The sequence below is a fragment of the Triticum aestivum genome, chromosome 1B (assembly GCF_018294505.1).
Source record: "Triticum aestivum cultivar Chinese Spring chromosome 1B, IWGSC CS RefSeq v2.1, whole genome shotgun sequence".
Taxonomy (NCBI): Eukaryota; Viridiplantae; Streptophyta; class Magnoliopsida; order Poales; family Poaceae; genus Triticum; species Triticum aestivum.
This window is the reverse complement of record NC_057795.1, coordinates 30,744,782-30,766,628: the sequence shown is the minus strand read 5'-3', so window position 1 is coordinate 30,766,628 and position 21,847 is coordinate 30,744,782.

The following is a 21,847-nucleotide window of genomic DNA, read 5'->3' as shown; positions in this document are numbered from 1 at the left end:
AGTCCTGTTTTGGTCACCGGAAAAGTTTCGGGTTTTATCGGTAACGTATTGGGACCACCGGGAGGGTCCCGGGGGTCCACCAAGTGGGGCCACCGGCCCCAAGGGGCTGCATGGGCCAAGTGTGGGAGGGGACCAGCCCCAAGTGGGCTGGTGCGCCCCCCCCCCCCCACCAAGGCCCAAGGCGCCTAGGGCTTGGGGGAAACCCTAAAGGGGGGCGCCCCCTTGCCTTGGGGGGAAAGGCAACCCCCCTGGCCGCCGCTCCCTCCTCAGATTGGATCTGAGGGGGCCGGCCCCCCTCTCCCTTGCCCCTATATATATGTGGGGGGTGGGAGGGCAGCAGCACCCAAGTTCTGGCGCAGCCCTCCCCCTCTCCCAAGTACTCCTCCTCTCCCGTGGTGCTTGCCGAAGCCCTGCAGGATTGCCACGCTCCTCCACCACCACCACGCCGTTGTGCTGCTGCTGGACGGAGTCTTCCTCAACCTCTCCCTCTCTCCTTGCTGGATCAAGGTGTGGGAGACGTCACTGGGCTGTACGTGTGTTGAACGCGGAGGTGCCATCCGTTCGGCACTAGGATCTCCGGTGATTTGGATCACGACGAGTATGACTCCTTCAACCCCGTTCTCTTGAACGCTTCTGCTTAACGATCTACACGGGTATGTAGATGCACTCTCCTTCCCCTCATTGTTGGTTTCTCCATAGATAGATCTTGGTGACACGTAGGGAAATTTTGAATTTCTGCTACGTTCCCCAACAGTGGCATCATGAGCTAGGTCTATTGCGTAGATTCTTTGCACGAGTAGAACACAAAGTAGTTGTGGGCGTTGATTTTGTTCAATATGCTTACTGTTACTAGTCCAATCTTGTTTCGACGGTATTGTGGGATGAAGCGGCCCGGACCGACCTTACATGTACTCTTACATGAGACAGGTTCCACCGACTGACATGCACTTGGTGCATAAGGTGGCTAGCGGGTGCCAGTCTCTCCCACTTTAGTCGGAACGGATTCGATGAAAAGGGTCCTTATGAAGGGTAAATAGCAATTAACATATCACGTTGTGGTTGTGCCTAGGTAAGAAATGTTCTTGCTAGTAACCCATAGCAGCCACGTAAAACATGATAACAACAATTAGAGGACGTCTAACTTGTTTTTGCAGGGTATGCTATGTGATGTGATATGGCCAAGAAGAATGTGATGAATGATATCTGATGTATGAGATTGATCATGTTCTTGTAATAGGAATCACGACTTGCATGTCGATGAGTATGACAACTGGCAGGAGCCATAGGAGTTGTCTTAATTTATTGTATGACCTGCGTGTCATTGAACAACGCCATGTAATTACTTTACTTTATTGCTAACAGGTAGCTATAGTAGTAGAAGTAATAGTTGGCGAGACAACTTCATGAAGACACGATGATGGAGATCATGATGATGGAGATCATGGTGTCATGCCGGTGACGATGATGATCATGGAGCCCCGAAGATGGAGATCAAAAGGAGCAAAATGATATTGGCCATATCATGTCACTATTTGATTGCATGTGATGTTTATCATGATTATGCATCTTATTTGCTTGGAACGACGGTAGTAAATAAGATGATCCCTCATTAAAATTTCAAGAAAGTCTTCCCCCTAACTATGCACCATTGCGAAAGTTCGTCGTTTCGAAGCACCACGTGATGATCGGGTGTGATAGATTCTTACGTTCACATACAACGGGTGTAAGCCAGATTTACACACGCGAAACACTTAGGTTAACTTGACGAGCCTAGCATGTACAGACATGGCCTCGGAACACAAGAGACCAAAAGGTCGAGCATGAGTCGTATGGTGGATATGATCAACATGAAGATGTTCACCGATGATGACTAGTCCGTCTCACGTGATGATCGGACACGGCCTAGTTGACTCGGATCATGTAATCACTTAGATGACTAGAGGGATGTCTATCTCAGTGGGAGTTCATGAGATGAACTTAATTATCCTGAACATAGTCAAAAGATCTTTGCAAATTATGTCGTAAGCTCGCGCTTTAGTTCCACTGTTTAGATATGTTCCTAGAGAAAATATAGTTGAAAGTTGACAATAGCGATTATGCGGACAGTAGAAAGCTTATGTCCATAATGCACCGCTCTGTGTGCTAAACCCCAAATGTCGTCGGTGGATGTTGCGAACATTGGACATACACGTTTTGATAACTACGTGATAGTTCAGTTAAACGGTTTAGAGTTAAGGCACCAAAGACGATTTCGAAACGTCGCGGAACATATGAGATGTTTCGAGGGCTGAAATTGGGATTTCAGGCTCGTGCCCACGTCAGAGGTACAAGACCTCCGACGATTTTCTTAGCCTGTAAACTAAGGGAGAAAAGCTCAATCGTTGAGCTTGTGCTCAGATTGTCTGAGTGCAACAAATCACTTGAATCGAGTGGGAGTTGATCTTCCAGATGAGATAGTGATGTTTCTCAAAAGTCATTGCCACCAAGCTGCTAGAGCTTCGTGATGAACTATAACATATCAGGGATAGATATGATGATCCTTGAAGTATTCGCGATGTTTGACACCGCGAAAGTAGAAATCAAGAAGGAGCATCAATTGTTGATGGTTGGTGAAACCACTAGTTTCAAGAAGGGCAAGGGCAAGAAGGATACTTCATGAAATGGCAAAACAGTTGCTACTCTAGTGAAAACCCAAGGTTGAACCCAAACCCGAGACTAAGTGCTTCTATAATGAGGGAACGGACACTGGAGCAGAACCACCCTAGATACTTGGTAGATAAGAAGGCTGGCAAAGGTCGATAGAAGTATATTTGATATACATTATGTTAATGTGTACTTTACTAGTTCTCCTAGTAGCACCAGGGTATTAGATACCGGTTCGGTTGCTAAGTGTTAGTAACTCGAAATAAAAGCTACGGAATAAACGGAGACTAGCTAAAGGTGAGCTGACGATATGTGTTGGAAGTGTTTCCAAGGTTGATGTGATCAAACATCGCACGCTCCCTCTACCATCAAGATTAGTATTAAACCTGAATAATTGTCATTTGGTGTTTGCGTTCAGCATAGACATGATTGGATTATGTCTATAGCAATATGGTTATTCATTTAAGGAGAATAATGGTTACTCTATTTATTTGAATAATACCTTCAATGGTCTTGCACCTAAAGGAATGGTTTATTTAATCTTGATCGTAGTGATACACATTTTCATGCCAAAAGATATAAGATAGTAATGATAGTACCACTTACTTGTGGCACTGCCATGTAAGTCATATTGGTGTAAAACGCATGAAGAAGCTCCATGTTGATGGATCTTTGGACTCACTCGTTTTTGAAAAGTTTGAGACATGCAAACCATGTCTATTGGTGTAGACGCATGAAGAAACTCCATGCAGATGGATCGTTTGGACTCACTTGTTTTTGAATCACTTGAGATATGCAAATCATACCACATAGGCAAGATGACTGAAAAGTGTCACGCCCAATATGCGACCCTATCCAAAAGGAACTCGAAGGTCCCACCAAGGATAGACCCGCATATTGAAACGCTTTTGCATGGTGGATATCATTACATCAACATTACATAATAGATGGGGATACATACATAAGGCATAGAATGCCACATGAATACAACATCACAATACATAAGAGCATCATCCGACTACGGATGAATCACAAACAGAAACTCAAATGACATCCACCCTGCTAGCCCAGGCTGCCGACCTAGAACCTATCCCCTGAAGGAAGAAGCAGAAGAAGAACTCAACGCAAGCAAGCATCGCTCTCGCGTCATGATCATCGCAAAACCTGTACCTGCAACTGTTGTTGTAGTAATCTGTGAGCCACGAGGACTCAGCAATCCCATTACCATGGGTATCAAGACTAGCAAAGCGTAATAGGAAAGGAAGGGGGTAAAGTGGTGAGGTTGCAGCAGCGACTAAGCATATATGGTGGCTAACATACGCAAATAAGAGCGAGAAGAGAGCAAAAGGAACGGTCGTCAACTAGTAATGATCAAGAAGTGATCCTGAACTCCTACTTACGTCAAACATAACCCAGAAACCATGTTCACTTCCCGAACTCCGCCGAAAAGAGACCATCACGGCTACACACACGGTTGATGCGTTTTAATTCGGATCTGGTGTCAAGTTATCTACAACCGGACATTAACAAATTCCCATCTTCCTATAACCGCAGGCACGGCTTTCGAAAGATTATACCCTGTAGGGGTGTCCCAACTTGGCCCATGACAAGCTCTCGCGATCAACGAAGGAATAGACCCTCTCCCAAGAAGACCCGATCAGACTCGGAATCCCGGTTTACAAGACATTTCGACAATGGTAAAACAAGACCAGCAAGACCGCCCGATGCGCCGACAATCCCGATAGGAGCTGCACATATCTCGTTCTCAGGGCAACACTGGATAAGCTAAGCGTACAGGTACCAACGTAACCCAAGTTGCCAAGGGATGGTCCCGCACGGTGCTCTAGTTTGGACCAACACTTAGACAAGCACTGGCCCGGGGGGGCTGTAATAAAGATGACCCTTGGGTTAATTACTCCCAAGGGAAATATAGGTGGTGGTGAGGCAAATGGTAAAACCAATGTTGGGCCTTGCTGGAGGACTTTTATTCAAAGCGAACTGTCAAGGGGGTCCCATAAATCACCCGGCCGCATAAGGAACGCAAAATCCGGGAACATAACACCGGTATGACGGAAACTAGGGCGGCAAGAGTGGAACAAAACACCAGGCATAAGGCCGAGCCTTCCACCCTTTACCAAATATATAGATGCATTAATAATATAAGAGATATTGTGATATCCCAACCACAATCCTGTCCACCATGGAGCAATCTTCAACTTCACCTGTAACTAGCAACGCTATAAGAGGGGCTGAGCAAAGCGGTAACATAGCCAAACAACGGTTTGCATAGGAAAGGAGTCAAAGGTTAGAGGTTCATGGCAACATGGGATGGCTCGACAAACAGATGATAGGTAGCGCAGCAAAGCGATAGAACGAAGCAACTAGCATAGCAATGATAGTAGTGAGATCCAGGGTAGCGGTCATCTTGCCTGAAATCCCGCAAGGAAGAAGAACGAGTCCATGAAGAAGACGAACGGAAGTAGTCGAACGAATCCTCACAATCGCAACATTACCGGAACTAAGAAGCAACACCGGAAAGAAACAAACAACATGGTAAATGCACAAGCATAAACATGGCATGATGCACAAACAAGTATGATGCATGTCCGGTTTAATAAGGCATGGCATGGCAATATGCACAAACAACTCTACAAGTTAAATGGAGCTCAATATGCAACGAGTTGCATATTGATGAAACACCACATCAATTATTTAGTTCTCTCTCGGTTTTGTACCCAACAATATTAAATGTTATTAAACATGGCAAGGGGTGAAGCATATGAAAAACTACCTATCTAGACAAGTTTAAATGAGGCCGGAACAACAAACAACAAGTCCAGAAAATCCCCATATGCATATTTTAGATTCGGTACTGTTCTGCCCTAAACACAATTTTATTGTTGTTAAACAGGAAAATAAAGTGCACCATGTTAATCTAGGCATTTTTCCACCCCATTTACATATAAAGTTTAATTAATTCGGAGCTACGGTTATTTAGTTATTAAATAAAACATTTTAGCATGGCATTATGCAAAATAAACACAAACAGCATGTTAAACATCTTTAACATAGATGAGAGTGGCATATTATTAATCTACACAATTTTCTGAGCATTTTACATATATAAATCATTTACATATGATGCATGGTTGTGGAGTTATTATTTGCATGAACTCTAGGGACTTTTCTGTAAACATTAATTCACCGGATAATAGAGAAAATCGCAGCGCAGGAAAAAAATACACAACGGGCTGAAACTGGTTGGCCCAATCGGCGGAAAAAACAGAGGGCGCTGGGGTGCCTCACCCATGGGCTCGGCCCAGTCGGTGCAGGTGCTGCGCTTGGGCAGGCTGGATCTTGGCGGCGGCCCGGTCGAAGCGCGTGGTCGCTGGAGCGGTTCGACGGAAAGCAGGGGAGGCAGCAGGCGCGGAGGCGCTGAGGACTCCGGCGGCGAGGCAGCAGCGGAGGGTGGTTCTGGCCGGCGACGAGGGACCACGGGAACCGGCCGGATCCGAGGCCATGGCGGCGGAGCTCGTCGCGGAGGGGCGGCACCGCGGCCATGGTGGTCAACGCGCAGGGGCGGGACGAGGCGCGGGGTTGCAGGGCCGAGACGGCACGGTGGCACGGGACTTGGGGGGCGCCGGCGGCGGGGCGAGGGATGGCCGGAGGAGTCCGGGATGGGGCGGATCCGGCGGATCCCAGCCGGATCCATCTGTTCCCGATGGCGACGGCGGCAGAACGACTCCGGCGAGGTTCCTGGAGAGAGAGATCTGAGAGAGAGAGAGAAGCGAGAGGGAGAGGGGCGACAGGGAGGCGCGACCTGGACGGAGGTGGTCGGCGACGGCGAAGCCCGGCGGGGTTCCGGTGGCGCGCGCCGGCGCGAGGCAGCGGCAAGGCGGCGGAGGCGCTGGGCGGCGGGGCTGGCGAACGGGAGGAGATCGGGCTTGCAGGAGAGCGGGGACACGGCGGTTGGGCTGCCCTGGGCCCCGATGGGCTCGGAGGGGCTTCCCGCGGGCCTGGGCGGGCCGCGGCGAGGTGGGACGGTCCGGGGAACAGGTGGAGGCCCCTGGTTGGCTCCAGGCGGCTGGGAGGCGGCGCGGACCAATGGGAGCGCGCCACTTGGCGGCGGGAAGACGATGTGGCGGCGCCAAGTGGTGAGGAGGGAGCGGGTGGCGCGGAAACGGAGGTGGGAGGCGGCAGAGACTGCGAGGAGGAAGGGGAAGCTGCGGCTGGGGGTTAGGGGAGGCTAGGGCCTGCCCAAAATGGCATGGGAGGGGTTTAAATAGAGTAGGTGCTAGGGTTAGGAGGGGTTTGGGGCGTTTCGGAGCCTCCGATCGCGATCCGACGATCAGGAACGGAGGGGGGTTTAGGTGGGCTGCAGGTGGGCTGAGAAGAGGGGTTGGGCTGAGAGAAGAGGAGAGAAAGAGAGAAGAGAAGGGCAGCCCGGCGACAGTTTCGGAGACCGAAATGTCTGATGATTATACCGACTATATCGCGGTTATATATTTAACGGTTGGGCAGTCAAACGAACTCCGAATGCGATGAAACTTGGCAGGCGCTCTGTCTACACTATAATAAGATCGCACGACAAGTTACATCCCAATCCGAGAACATTTTTATGCCACTTATAAAATAATATTTCGGAGGTGCCGCGTGCGCGTGCGAGTGTGGTCGGGCTCAGAACGGACAACGGAGAGAACCGGGGAAACCCGGACGGATGCAAGTTTTATGAAAACGATGCCGATGCAATGCGCATGATGCTATGAGACGAAATGCATAACAAGAACAAAATGCAAAACAACAGACAAAAACCCAACCACGGAGGGAAAATCATATAGCATCTCCGGAAAAGGCAAGAGTTGGAGTTACGAATGTGGAAAGTTGTATCCGGGGCGTTACAACACTCCACCACTACGAGAGGATCTCGTACCGAGATCTAGGATGGCACCGGAGGGGAAAAGGAAGAGGAAGATAAGCGGTAAAGCTAAGTTGCTTCTACGACAAACGAGTGAAACCATGAACCTTGAGAGGTTGAGAAAAATGAAGAAAGAAAACAACAGAGATGGCCAAGATTGCAAACAGTCTGTTAGAAAAGAGGAACAAGGAACCTTACGAGAACTTGAAGGTTGCCAAGACATGAATGACGAGCACAATGGACAAGAAGGAATTGAAACCACTCTGGTTGAAACGAGATAAGAATGAATAAGAATGATATAATTTTGACAGCACTCCGACTGTAAATGGAAGAAATTGAACATGAACTTGACAAGATGAGAGGATACTTGATGAAATCAACAACACACCGCCTCCAGAACTATTGAAGGAATGGCACAAGGGGTAAGAAGGATTTCAGACAGCACTCCGATTGAAATGATAGGCAAAACTTGATAAGATGAAAGAACTTGAATGAGAACACAACACTCCGGTTAAATGGATAAGCACAAAAAGAACATGATCTTGACCAAACGCGGGAATGGGTGAGGAGAGCAACATCACAATGACTCTGTAACAAAAGAATAGAAGTTAGGCCGTTGGGATAAAGGGACGGAGAAGAAAATGACAACTTGTGCCACAAATGAGCTTGGAAAGCACCCTTCCAAGATGGTTATAACGGAGTTGTTGGAAAACCAACAACCAAACGAATAAGCTTGTAGTGGGCTTATGGAAACATCTCAAGACTATGAGATGACATTCTGCCACTAACGAAAAAACAATTGCTTGTTTGAGATCAACGAAAAGATGAAAAACCTCTTTCACCGAGAAGGATATGGAGAAAGCTTGGATCAATGATAAGCACCACAAATAGCAACATTCCCAATGGAAGGCTTTTGGTGAAATATAACCCAAGATAACTCCAACAAAGAGATTGATGGATTTAAAATACCTCATTCTTGAAAACAATATGAATCATGAACCATGAAGGAAATTGTCAAGAGTGACATAACACCACCACAAAAGATAAGGTAGAAAGAATTGCACTTCAGAATGCAAGATGAAGAATACTTGAGCTCCTCAAAACAAAACATGTGTTGAGCACCATGTTTATTTTAGAGTAAAGCTTGGCGGATCTTAACTCCGAGAGAAATCTTGAAGAACAAAATGAGAATGAAAGAAATCCTTGATGAACCATCATGTAGAGCCTCCATGAAGAACTCCGGTAATAAAAGAATGATCAAACGAAAGAGAAGTTGAAAACACAAGGTGAAGCCTTGCGATGATTTAGATGGAGCTTTGCGACGATATCACCAAGAAAACTTGGAACTCCGGAAATAAAAGAATTGAATCACCTCGAGGAAATAAGAATAAGATTTATTGTATGCTTATCCTTCATCAAATTAAATTGATGAAAAGCAATGGATTTGGCATACTACTTATTCTCGTAGAAAGGATTAAGAGAGATATAGAGCAAACTTGAGAAGGTATTGATGGAACCACCGGTGGGATTGGAAACAACGAATGAATTGATATGATACAAAGGAAGTGAAATCTTGAACGAACCACCGTAAGAACTGAAAATGAACATAGCAAAGGCACAATTCACCGGGAAGAATTGGAAAACGAATGAAGATACTTGAGGGGATTTAGATACATGAGAAAGAAGAGAACATGAACTGATTGGAGACCACTTGAGCGATGCACCGGTAAGATTTGGAGAATGATAGCTACACACTGAGAATGAAGAATTATGACATGATGGCCTTCGGAGGAAAGAAATGGAAACAAATCATGAAATGCTCCGGATTGTAAGAAAAGAATTGTCACAATTGAAAACAATTATGAGAGGATGGCTTAAGCTAGAACTATGAATCTTCAAGAGAACGGACCAAGATTTAAGAGAAATCCTTCTTCGGTCTTCAAAATCCGAGAATGGCAAGGAGAAACACCACCAAATTGTTGAGGCACTCCAGAAGGATTAAAAGAGGAAAGATTGAGCGAAAGATGAAAATGATTTGAAAGCGATCTTGGAGAAGGAATATGACTGATGAAAATCATTCTTACGTCAAACTTCAAAAGAATTTGGGAATAGCTCCGGGAAAATTAGAAGAGTCAGGTAAGATCCTGGGAAAAGACCTGTGGGTTAGGGCCCACTAAAAAGATACACCGTTGAACGATTTATTGAAAGGGGGGATGGCACCGGTTGAATTAAATGACTTGAATGAGATAATGATCTCCAAATAGATTGAACGGATTAAGAATGGAAACACAAGTCTTCTGAGATATCTTCAACACTCTGGAACAAATGAATAGCAAGAGGTGAGTGATTGAGAGGTGCACCATCATGGGATAGCATTTTAAATGAGGAAAGGGATATGATCAACACCGAAAGCTTGAATTGGATCCACCGGAGAAGAAAAGAGACGAAGAATAATAAACTTGAAGCTCCGTTAGTATCTTCGTGAGAATCGCCGGATAAGAACATTGAGGGAAGAAAAATGGAGAGACTTCCCATCAATAAAAGGATACTTGATTAAGAAATCTGAGTCCTTGAAGAAAAAGGGTGGGAGGGCGGGAAAACAAAGGCAACTTGGGGACGGATGAAACCGATACCGTTGAGAAAACTTAGAATTGATCTCGCGAATGTTGAAATGATTGGAACCACTTGAAGAGAAGCACACTGATTGAAAAAGAATTGACATGACAACTCAATGATCAAGAAGGATTAGCATTCACATAGCAATATGAGAACACCGTTTAGGAAAGGTATGGAATCAACACTTGACATTGAAGCAACTCGAATACCACAAATAAAACAAAACAAAGGATTTGGCTTGCAGAATAAGCCGGAACAAACATATGATAGAGATTCCGTCCGAAGTTTTCGTGGTGGGGCCCACACGGGCTCGAGTGTACAGCACCATCATGTACAAGGCAGTGCACATGACATACGAAGTGTCCCCGAACCAGCATAGCCAAGGGTTCTTTAAGACACAACGAGACCACTGTAAAAACGACCGTGGAAAGGCGGACCACTAGACGTCGAACCCCAATCTCATATCATGCATCTGTCGAAAAGATATTCTAGGAGCTACTTGAATTCCCACCTATAAAACTCCCGAAACTTTCTGATGCAATCTGGTGTTGGGGATACAGGGGAAGCAATATATCTCACCCAAACTAACAATCCCTACATCCAGCTGTATCCATCCGTCAACACATAACCAAGAAACCTTTGGAAATTGTGTACCTCAACCTTCGAAAAGCATCCATTATACGAGTTATGGCAATACTCCCGAACTCCCCAGTACTGGGTGACGTTGAGGTTATCTCACCAACAACTGCATAAAAGAGATTTTCGATGTCGGCAAAACTCAGGTATTCCAGAACTGCAACGATAAAATTGTGATGACAACACCTCGGAGCTCAACTCCTGGGGTCAATGCCACATAATAGACAGGAGGCACCAAGAACAATGTTCTCGTCACAAAACCATCGGAACGATTCCAAGATACCCGCGTGATCCTAAAAAAAAATTGTGAAATTTGAGGAGAGGAAAGACAAAACACCTACGTCAAGAGTCCTCACCAGAGCGACGAAGGGGGCTGAGGAGTAAAAAGAATCCTACTCTCCGATATATATAATCCTAAGACTCAAAATATTTTTGTTCTAGACTCAACAACGGCCAACAATCAAGGGGGCTCCTATGGTCGGTCGAGGCTCTGATACCAACTTGTCACGCCCAATATGCGACCCTATCCAAAAGGAACTCGAAGGTCCCACCAAGGATAGACCCGCATATTGAAACGCTTTTGCAAGGTGGATATCATTACATCAACATTACATAATAGATGGGGATACATACATAAGGCATAGAATGCCACACGAATACAACATCACAATACATAAGAGCATCATCCGACTACGGATGAATCACAAACAAAAACTCAAACGACATCCACCCTGCTAGCCCAGGCTGCCGACCTGGAACCTATCCCCTGAACGAAGAAGCAGAAGAAGAACTCAACGCAAGCAAGCATCGCTCTCGCGTCATGATCATCGCAAAACTTGTACCTGCAACTGTTGTTATAGTAATCTGTGAGCCACGAGGACTCAGCAATCCCATTACCATGGGTATCAAGACTAGCAAAGCGTAATAGGAAAGGAAGGGGGTAAAGTGGTGAGGTTGCAGCAGCGACTAAGCACATATGGTGGCTAACATACGCAAATAAGAGCGAGAAGAGAGCAAAAGGAACGGTCGTCAACTACTAATGATCAAGAAGTGATCCTGAACTCCTACTTACGTCAAACATAACCCAGAAACCATGTTCACTTCCTGGACTCCGCCGAAAAGAGACCATCACGGCTACACACATGGTTGATGCATTTTAATTCGGATCTGGTGTCAAGTTATCTACAACCGGACATTAACAAATTCCCATCTGCCTATAACCGCAGGCACGGCTTTCGAAAGATTATACCCTGTAGGGGCGTCCCAACTTAGCCCATGACAAGCTCTCGCGATCAACGAAGGAATAGACCTTCTCCCAGGAAGACCCGATCAGACGTAACCCAAGTTGCCAAGGGATGGTCCCGCACGGTGCCCTAGTTTGGACCAACACTTAGACAAGCACTGGCCCGGGGGGGCTGTAATAAAGATGACCCTTGGGTTAATTACTCCCAAGGGCAATATAGGTGGTGGTGAGGCAAATGGTAAAACCAATGTTATGCCTTGCTGGCGGAGTTTTATTCAAAGCGAACTGTCAAGGGGGTCCCATAAATCACCCGACCGCATAAGGAACGCAAAATCCGGGAACATAACACCGGTATGACGGAAACTAGGGCGGCAAGAGTGGAACAAAACACCAGGCATAAGGCCGAGCCTTCCACCCTTTACCAAATATATAGATGCATTAATAATATAAGAGATATTGTGATATCCCAACCACAATCCTGTCCACCATGGAGCAATCTTCAACTTCACCTGTAACTAGCAACGCTATAAGAGGGGCTGAGCAAAGCGGTAACATAGCCAAACAACGGTTTGCATAGGAAAGGTGTCAAAGGTTAGAGGTTCATGGCAACATGGGATGGCTCGACAAACAGATGATAGGTAGCGCAGCAAAGCGATAGAACGAAGCAACTAGCATAGCAATGATAGTAGTGAGATCCAGGGTAGCGGTCATCTTGCCTGAAATCCCGCAAGGAAGAAGAACGAGTCCATGAAGAAGACGAACGGAAGTAGTCGAACGAATCCTCACAATCGCAACATTACCGGAACTAAGAAGCAACACCGGAAAGAAACAAACAACATGGTAAATGCACAAGCATAAACATGGCATGATGCACAAACAAGTATGATGCATGTCCGGTTTAATAAGGCATGGCATGGCAATATGCACAAACAACTCTACAAGTTAAATGGAGCTCAATATGCAACGAGTTGCATATTGATGAAACACCACATCAATTATTTAGTTCTCTCTCGGTTTTGTACCCAACAATATTAAATGTTATTAAACATGGCAAGGGGGGAAGCATATGAAAAACTACCTATCTAGACAAGTTTAAATGAGGCCGGAACAACAAACAACAAGTCCGGAAAATCCCCATATGCATATTTTAGATTCGGTACTGTTCTGCCCTAAACACAATTTTATTGTTGTTAAACAGGAAAATAAAGTGTACCATGTTAATCTAGGCATTTTTCCACCCCATTTACATATAAAGTTTAATTAATTCGGAGCTACGGTTATTTAGTTATTAAATAAAACATTTTAGCATGGCATTATGCAAAATAAACACAAACAGCATGTTAAACATTTTTAACATAGATGAAAGTGGCATATTATTAATCTACACAATTTTCTGAGCATTTTACATATATAAATCATTTACATATGATGCACGGTTGTGGAGTTATTATATGCATGAACTCTAGGGACTTTTCTGTAAACATTAATTCACTGGATAATGGAGAAAATCCCAGCGCAGGAAAAAAAATACACAACGGGCTGAAACTGGTTGGCCCAATCGGCGGAAAAAACAGAGGGCGCTGGGGTGCCTCACCCATGGGCTCGGCCCAGTCGGTGCAGGTGCTGGGCTTGGGCAGGCTGGATCTTGGCGGCGGCCCGGTCGAAGCGCTAGGCGAGTGCGTGGTCGCTGGAGCGGTTCAATGGGAAGCAGGGGAGGCAGCAGGCGCGGCGGCGCTGAGGACTCCGGCGGCGAGGGAGCAGCGGAGGGTGGTTCTGGCCGGCGACAAGGGACCACGGGAACCGGCCGGATCTGAGGCCAGGGCGGCGGAGCTCGTCGCGGAGGGGCGGCGCCACGGCCGTGGTGGTCAATGCGCAGGGGCGGGACGAGGCGCGGGGTTGCAGGGCCGAGACGGCACGGTGGCACGGGACTTGGGGGCGCCGGCGGCGGGGCGAGGGATGGCCGGAGGAGTCCGGGATGGGGCGGATCCGGCGGATCCCGGCCGGATCCATCCGTTCCCGATGGCGACGGCGGCAGAACGACTCCGGCGAGGTTCCTGGAGAGAGAGAGAGATCTGAGAGAGAGAGAAGCGAGAGGGAGAGGGGCGACAGGGAGGCGCGACCTGGACGGAGGTGGTCGGCGACGGTGAAGCCCGGCGGGGTTCCGGTGGCGCGCGCCGGCGTGAGGCAGCGGCAAGGCGGCGGAGGCGCTGGGCGGCGGGGCTGGCGAACGGGAGGAGATCGGGCTTGCAGGAGAGCGGGGACACGGCGGTTGGGCTGCCCCGGGCCCCGATGGGCTCGGAGGGGCTTCCCGCGGGCCTGGGCGGGCCGCAGCAAGGTGGGACGGTCCGGGGAACAGGTGGAGGCCCCTGGTTGGCTCCAGGCGGCTGGGAGGCGGCGCGGACCAATGGGAGCGCGCCACTTGGCGGCAGGGAGACGGTGTGGCGACGCCAAGTGGCGAGGAGGGAGCGGGTGGCACGGAAACGGAGGTGGGAGGTGGCGGAGACTGCGAGGAGGAAGGGTAACCTGCAGCTGGGGGTTAGGGGAGGCTAGGGCCTGCCCAAAATGGCATGGTAGGGGTTTAAATAGAGTAGGTGGTAGGGTTAGGAGGGGTTTGGGGCGTTTCGGAGCCTCCGATCGCGATCCGACGATCAGGAACGGAGGGGGGTTTAGGTGGGCTGCAGGTGGGCTGAGAAGAGGGGTTGGGCTGAGAGAAGAGGAGAGAAAGAGAGAAGAAAAGGGCAGCCCGGCGACAGTTTCGGAGACCGAAACGTCCGACGATTATACCGACTATATCGCGGTTATATATTTAACGGTTGGGCAGTCAAACGAACTCCGAATGCGATGAAACTTGGCAGGCGCTCTATCTACACTATAATAAGACCGCACGACAAGTTACATCCCAATCCGAGAACATTTTTATGCCACTTATAAAATAATATTTCGGAGGTGCCGCGGGCGCGTGTGAGTGTGGTCGGGCTCAGAACGGACAACGGAGAGAACTGGGGAAACCCGGACGGATGCAAGTTTTATGAAAACGATGCCGATGCAATGCGCATGATGCTATGAGATGAAATGCATAACAAGAACAAAATGCAAAACAACAGACAAAAACCCAACCACGGAGGGAAAATCATATAGCATCTCCGGAAAAGGAAAGAGTTGGAGTTACGAATATGGAAAGTTGTATCCGGGGCGTTACAAAAAGCCTCGTTTTCAATAAGATGGAACAAGATAGCAACTTGTTGGAAGTAACACACTTTGATGTGTGCAGTCCAATGAGTGCCGAGGCATGCAGTGAATATCGTTATGTTCTTACTTCATAGATGATTTGAGTAGATGTTGAATATATTTACTTGATGAAACACAAGTCTGAATTATTGAATGGTTCAAGTAATTTAAGAGTGAAGTTGAAGATCATTGTGACAAGAGGATAAAATGTCTATGATATGATCATAGAGATGAGTATCTGAGTTACGATCTTTGGCATGCAATTAAGACATTGTGGAAATTGTTTCACAATTAATACCGCCTGGAACACCATAGTGTGATGGTGTGTCCGAACATCATAGTTACACCCTATTGGATATGGTGCGTACCATGATGTCTCTTATCGAATTACCACTATCGCTCATGGGTTAAGCATTAGAGACAACTGCACTCACTTTATAGGGCACCACGTAATTCCGTTGAGACGACACTGTTTGAACTATGGTTTGGAGAAACCTAAGTTGTCGTTTCTTAAAAGTTTGGGGCTGCGACGCTTGTCTGAAAAAGTTTCATCGTGATAAGCTCGAACCCAAAATGGATAAATACATCTTCATAGGATACCCAAAATGGTTGGGTATACCTCCCATCTCAGATCCGGAAGCAAAAGTAATTGTTTCTAGAAACGGGTCCTTTCTCGAGGAAAAGTTTCTCTCGAAAGAATTGAGTGGGAGGATGGTGGAGAGTTGATGAGGTTACTGAACCATCACTTCAACCAGTGTGTAGCAGGGCACAGGAAGTTGTTCATGTGGCACCTACACCAATTGAAGTAGAAGCTGATGATAGTGATCATAATGCTTCAGATCAAGTCACTACCAAACCTCGTAGGACGACAAGGACAGGTACTGCTTCAGAGTGGTACGGTAATCCTGTCTTGGAGGTCATGTTGCTAGACAACAATGAACCTACGAGCTATGGAGAAGCGATGGCGGACCCGGATTCCGACGAATGGCTCGAGGCCATAAAATCCGAGAAAGGATCCATGACTTTGGAAGTAATACTTGATGGTCGTAAGGCCATTGGGTAAAGATGGATTTTAAAAGGAAGACAGACAATGATGGTAAGTATCACCATTAAGAAAGCTTGACTTGTCGTTAAAGATGTTTTCTGACAAGTTCAAGGAGTTGACTACGGTGAGGCTTTCTCACTCGTAGCGATGCTAAGAGTCTGTTGGAATTGGATTAGCAGTTACTGCATTATTTATGAAATCTTGCATATAGGATGTCAAAACATTGTTTCCTTGACAGTTTTATTGAGGAAAGGTTGTATGTGATACAACCAGAAGGTTTTTGACAATCCTGAAAGACGCTAACAAGTATGCAAAGCTCCAGCAATCCTTCTAAGGACTGGAGTAAGCATCTCGGAGTTGGAATGTACGCTTTGATGAGATGATCAAAGATTTTGGGTTTATACAAAAGTTTATGAGAAACTTGTATTTCCAAAGAAGTGAGTGGGAGCACTATAGAATTTCTGATGAGTATATGTTGTTGACATATTGTTGATCAGAAATGATGTAGAATTTCTGGAATGCATATAGGGTTATTTGAGAAGTGTTTTTCAATGGAAAACCTGGATTAAGCTACTTGAACATTGAGCATCAAGATCTATGAGGATAGATCAAAAACGCTAAATGGTACTATCAAATGAGCACATACCTTGACATGATCTTGAAGGTGTTCAAGATGGATCAGTCAGAGAAGGAGTTCTTGCCTGAGTTGTAAGGTATGAAGTTAAGAGTTAAAGCTCGACCATGGCAGAAGAGAGAGAAAGAACGAATGTCGTCCCCTATGCTTCAGACGTAGGCTCTATAGTATGCTATGCTGTGTACCGCACCGGAAGTGTGCCTTGCCATGAGTCAGTCAAGGGGTACAAGAATGATCTAGGAATGGATCATTGGACAGCGGTCAAAATTGTCCTTGCAGTAAATAAGGACATGTTTCTCGATTATTGAGGTGATAAAGAGTTCGGCGTACAGGGTTACATCGATGCAAGCTTTAACACCTATCCGAATGACTCTGAGTAGCAAACCGGATACATATAGTGGAGCAACCATTTGGAATAGCTCCAAGTGGAGCGTGGAAGCAGCATTTACAATATGACATAGAGAATTGCAAAGTACATACGGATCTGAATATTGCAGACCCGTTGACTAAAACCTCTCTCACAAGCAAAACATGATCAAACCCCAGAACTCATTGAGACTTAATCACATGGTGATGTGAACTAGTTTAGACACTAGTAAACTCTTTGGATGTTGGTCACATGGCGATGTGACCTATCAGTGTTAATCACATAGCGATGTGAACTAGATTATTGACTCTAGTGCAAGTGGGAGACTGTTGGAAATATGCCCTAGAGGCAATAATAAATTGGTTATTATTATATATATTTCCTTGTTCATGATAATCATTTATTATTCATGCTATAATTGTATTGATAGAAAACTCAGATACATGTGTGGGTACATAGACAACACCATGTCCCTAGTAAGCCTCTAATTGACTAGCTCGTTGATCAATAGATGGTTATGGTTTCCTAACCATGGACATTGGATGTCGTTGATAACGATATCACATCATTAGGAGAATGATTTGATGGACAAGACCCAATCCTAAGCCTAGCACAAAGATCGTAGTTCGTATGCTAAAGCTTTTCTAATGTCAAGTATCATTTCCTTAGACCATGAGATTGTGCAACTCCCGGATACCGTAGGAATGCTTTGGGTGTACCAAACGTCACAATGTAACTGGGTGGCTATAAAGGTGCACTACAGGTATCTCCGAAAGTGTCTGTTGGGTTGGCACGAATCAAGACTGGGATTTGTCATACCGTGTAAACGGAGAGGTATCTCTGGGCCCACTCGGTAGGACATCATCATAATGTGCACAATGTGACCAAGGGGTTGATCACGGGATGATGTGTTACGGAACGAGTAAAGAGACTTGCTGGTAATGAGAATGAACAAGGTATCGAGATACCGACGATCGAATCTCGGGCAAGTACAATACCGCTAGACAAAGGGAATTGTATACGGGATCGATTGAGTCCTTGACATCGTGGTTCATCCGATGAGATCATCGTGGAACATGTGGGAGCCAACATGGGTATCCAGATCCCGCTGTTGGTTATTGACCGGAGAACGTCTCGGTCATGTCTACATGTCTCCCGAACCCGTAGGGTCTACACACTTAAGGTTCGATGACGCTAGGGTTATAAAGGAAGTTTGTATGTGGTTACCGAATGTTGTTAGGAGTCCCGGATGAGATCCCAGACGTCATGAGGAGTTCCGAAATGGTCCGGAGGTAAAGATTTATATATGGGAAGTCCTGTTTTGGTCACCGGAAAAGTTTCGGGTTTTATCGGTAACGTACCGGGACCACCGGGAGGGTCCCGGGGGTCCACCAAGTCGGGCCACCGGCCCCAGGGGGCTGCATGGGCCAAGTGTGGGAGGGGACCAGCCCCAGGTGGGCTGGTGCGCCCCCCCACCCCCACCCACCAAGGCCCAGGGCGCCTAGGGCTTGGGGGAAACCCTAAAGGGGGGCGCCCCCTTGCCTTGGGCGGCAAGGCAACCCCCCTAGCCGCCGCCCCCTCCTCAGATTGGATCTGAGGGGGCCGGGCCCCCTCTCCCTTGCCAGTATATATATGTGGGGGTGGGAGGGCAGCCGCACCCAAGTTCTGGTGCAGCCCTCCCCCTCTCCCAAGTACTCCTCTCCCGTGGTGCTTGGCGAAGCCCTGCAGGATTGCCACGCTCCTCCACCACCACCACGCCATTGTGCTGCTGCTGGACGGAGTCTTCCTCAACCTCTCTGTCGGTGTCAAAAAAGGTGGATCTCGGGTAGGGGGTCCCGAACTGTGCGTCTAGGCGGATGGTAACAGGAGACGAGGGACACGATGTTTTACCTAGGTTCGGGCCCTCTTGATGGAGGTAAAACCCTACGTCCTGCTTGATTAATATTGATGATGTGTGTTACAAGAGTAGATCTACCACGAGGTCAAGGAGGCTAAACCCTAGAAGCTAGCCTATGGTATGATTGTTGTTCGTCCTACGGACTAAAGCCATCCGGTTTATATAGACACCGGAGAGGGCTAGGGTTACACAGAGTCGGTTATAATGGTAGGAGATCTACATATCCGTATCGCCAAGCTTGCCTTCCACGCCAAGGAAAGTCCCATCCGGACACGGGACAAAGTCTTCAATCTTGTATCTTCATAGTCTTGGAGTCCGGTCGATGATGATAGTTCGGCTATCCAGACACCCCCTAGTCCAGGACTCCCTCAGTAGCCCCTGAACCAGGCTTCAATGACGACAAGTCCGGCGCGCATATTGTCTTCGGCATTGCAAGGCGGGTTCCTCCTCCGAATAATTTATAGAAGATTGTGAACACCAGGATAGTGTCCGGCTCTGCAAAAATAATTTCCACATACCACCGTAGAGAGAATAATATTTACACAAGTCCAATCTGCTGACGTATTTGATGGTGTGATGTCACACCACTACCAAGCCTTTACTTAAATCGTTTTTATTGTACCACCTTAGCGCGTTTAGCGAAGCGGTTTCCTTGGCACGTCTTGTCGAAGCAGAGATCGTGTTCCCCTTATTCCGGGATTCCCATCAATACGGACGTGGGTAACCCAACCGCGCCCGTTGCCACACCCCCTCCATCGAAGGCGGGTTCCAAACGGTCACGGGGACGGCTCTCGGTATTCTTCCTCTTTATAATGAGACCAAGGCCAGTTCTTTTTCTTTAATCCTCAATCGAATCCGCCCCCCGCCCCCGAGTTCCAACACCCAGGGCTCCAGATTCGGGTACCTTTGACCTTCGACAATGTCCGGCTCCGACCTACGGGGTCGGTGGATGCCCTCTTCCGTCACGGAAGAAGACGTGTTAAAGCTGAGAGGCTCCAAGTACTTGACCTACGAGATTTCGCATAGGTTGCCTGCCCAAGGGCAAGTTATTCCTTCTCCCGAGCCTGGCGAGAGCGTTGTGTTCGTGTCTCACCTCTGTCGGGGTTTAGGCTTCCCGATGGACCCCTTTGGGAGGGGGCTCATGTTTTACTATGGGCTGGAATTCCATGACTTGGCTCCGGAGTCCATCCTCCACATCTCATCGTTCATTGTTGTTTGCGAAGCCTTCCTCCGCACTACCCCTCACTTCGGCTTGTGGCTCAAAACCTTCAATGTGGAGCCGAAGATGATTGAGGGGCATCATGCGGAGTGCGGAGGGGCGGTCATAAGCAAGAGGGCCGATGCTCCATGGCCCGAGGGCTCCTTTCAGGAGGAGCTCGGCTTGTGGCAACAGGAGTGGTTCTATATCACCGCTCCCAGGGGTAGCAGGCAGTGGCCGCCGCCCGTCTTCCGCTCGGGCCCTCCACAACAGTTGACATCATGGGTCAACAAGGGGCGTGACTGGGGGCCGTCGAAAGACGTACCCTTGTTGCAGGACCGGATTCGAGGCCTCCAAGAAAGGGAGATCAATCTAGTCGCAGTGGTGCAGGTTATGCTGATCCGGCGCCTACTGCCCTGCAAACGTCGCCCCCTCCGCCTGTGGGAATTTAAACCAGAGGGGCCACGAGCTCTTCAACACTTTATGGGTTTGACACCCGCGGAGATGTACAAATTGTTCTTCGGATTGCAAGAGATGCGTCCGGACTTGACCGAGGACGCTGGCCTAAGCTGCAATCGCCTGGATACTCAAGTAAGTAGCCCTGTGTCCGGACACATTGTCCATCTATTTATCGTGGGTTTGCCTTTTGACCAGCTATCCCTTGGACAGGAGTGGATAGTGCAAGCAAAACTGATACGGTGTCCGGCCCCCCTCCCCGAGACCACGCAGGATCCCGTGTTAATCAAAATGTTGGAGGTTGCACCTTCGGAGGAGGGTGAAGGGGGGCACAGGGGAACTACTACCTCTGCCAAGGAGGCTTTCAGTAAGGAAGGAATCAAGAGTCACTCCTTCCAGGGGGAGAAGAGGACAGCTTCCGAAGACCCGGAGGCCAAGGCCTCAAAGCGGGGAAAGAAATCTGTACCGGAAGGTCCTGTGCCGGGAAGAGCCCCGGCCGTACTGTCTCCTTGGAGGAATCAGCCCTCCAGCGAGCAGTAAGTAAAAAAGGGGAATTTTGTAATAGTGGACACCCCTGCTTAATTTCTAAGGGTAACCGAAGTTTTCATCTTTGTAGTTCGGATCTCAGCCCGTCTTAGCACAGCTCATCTTCGGGAGATGTTCGTCCAGAGATGATGGAGAGTGAAACGCCTCCATCTGCCACCCCATCATGCGGGGCGGACGACCCTGAGGTGTCGTCGCGGAGGGTCTCCCCGAGTCCGGCGGGGCCAGAGAGTTTGGCACCCATTGGAGTACGGCCGGTGGAGCTGCAGGATTTGCTTAAGAGGGCGTCTATCTCGGAAGATCACCGCACATTAATGAGTACAGTGATTGAAAGGATCTCGTCCACCGAGAGCGGGTTGTATGAGGCCGTCGGAAGCTTGCTGAAGGGTTTTGAGGTATGCAAAAAATGACATACCTTTTGACAGT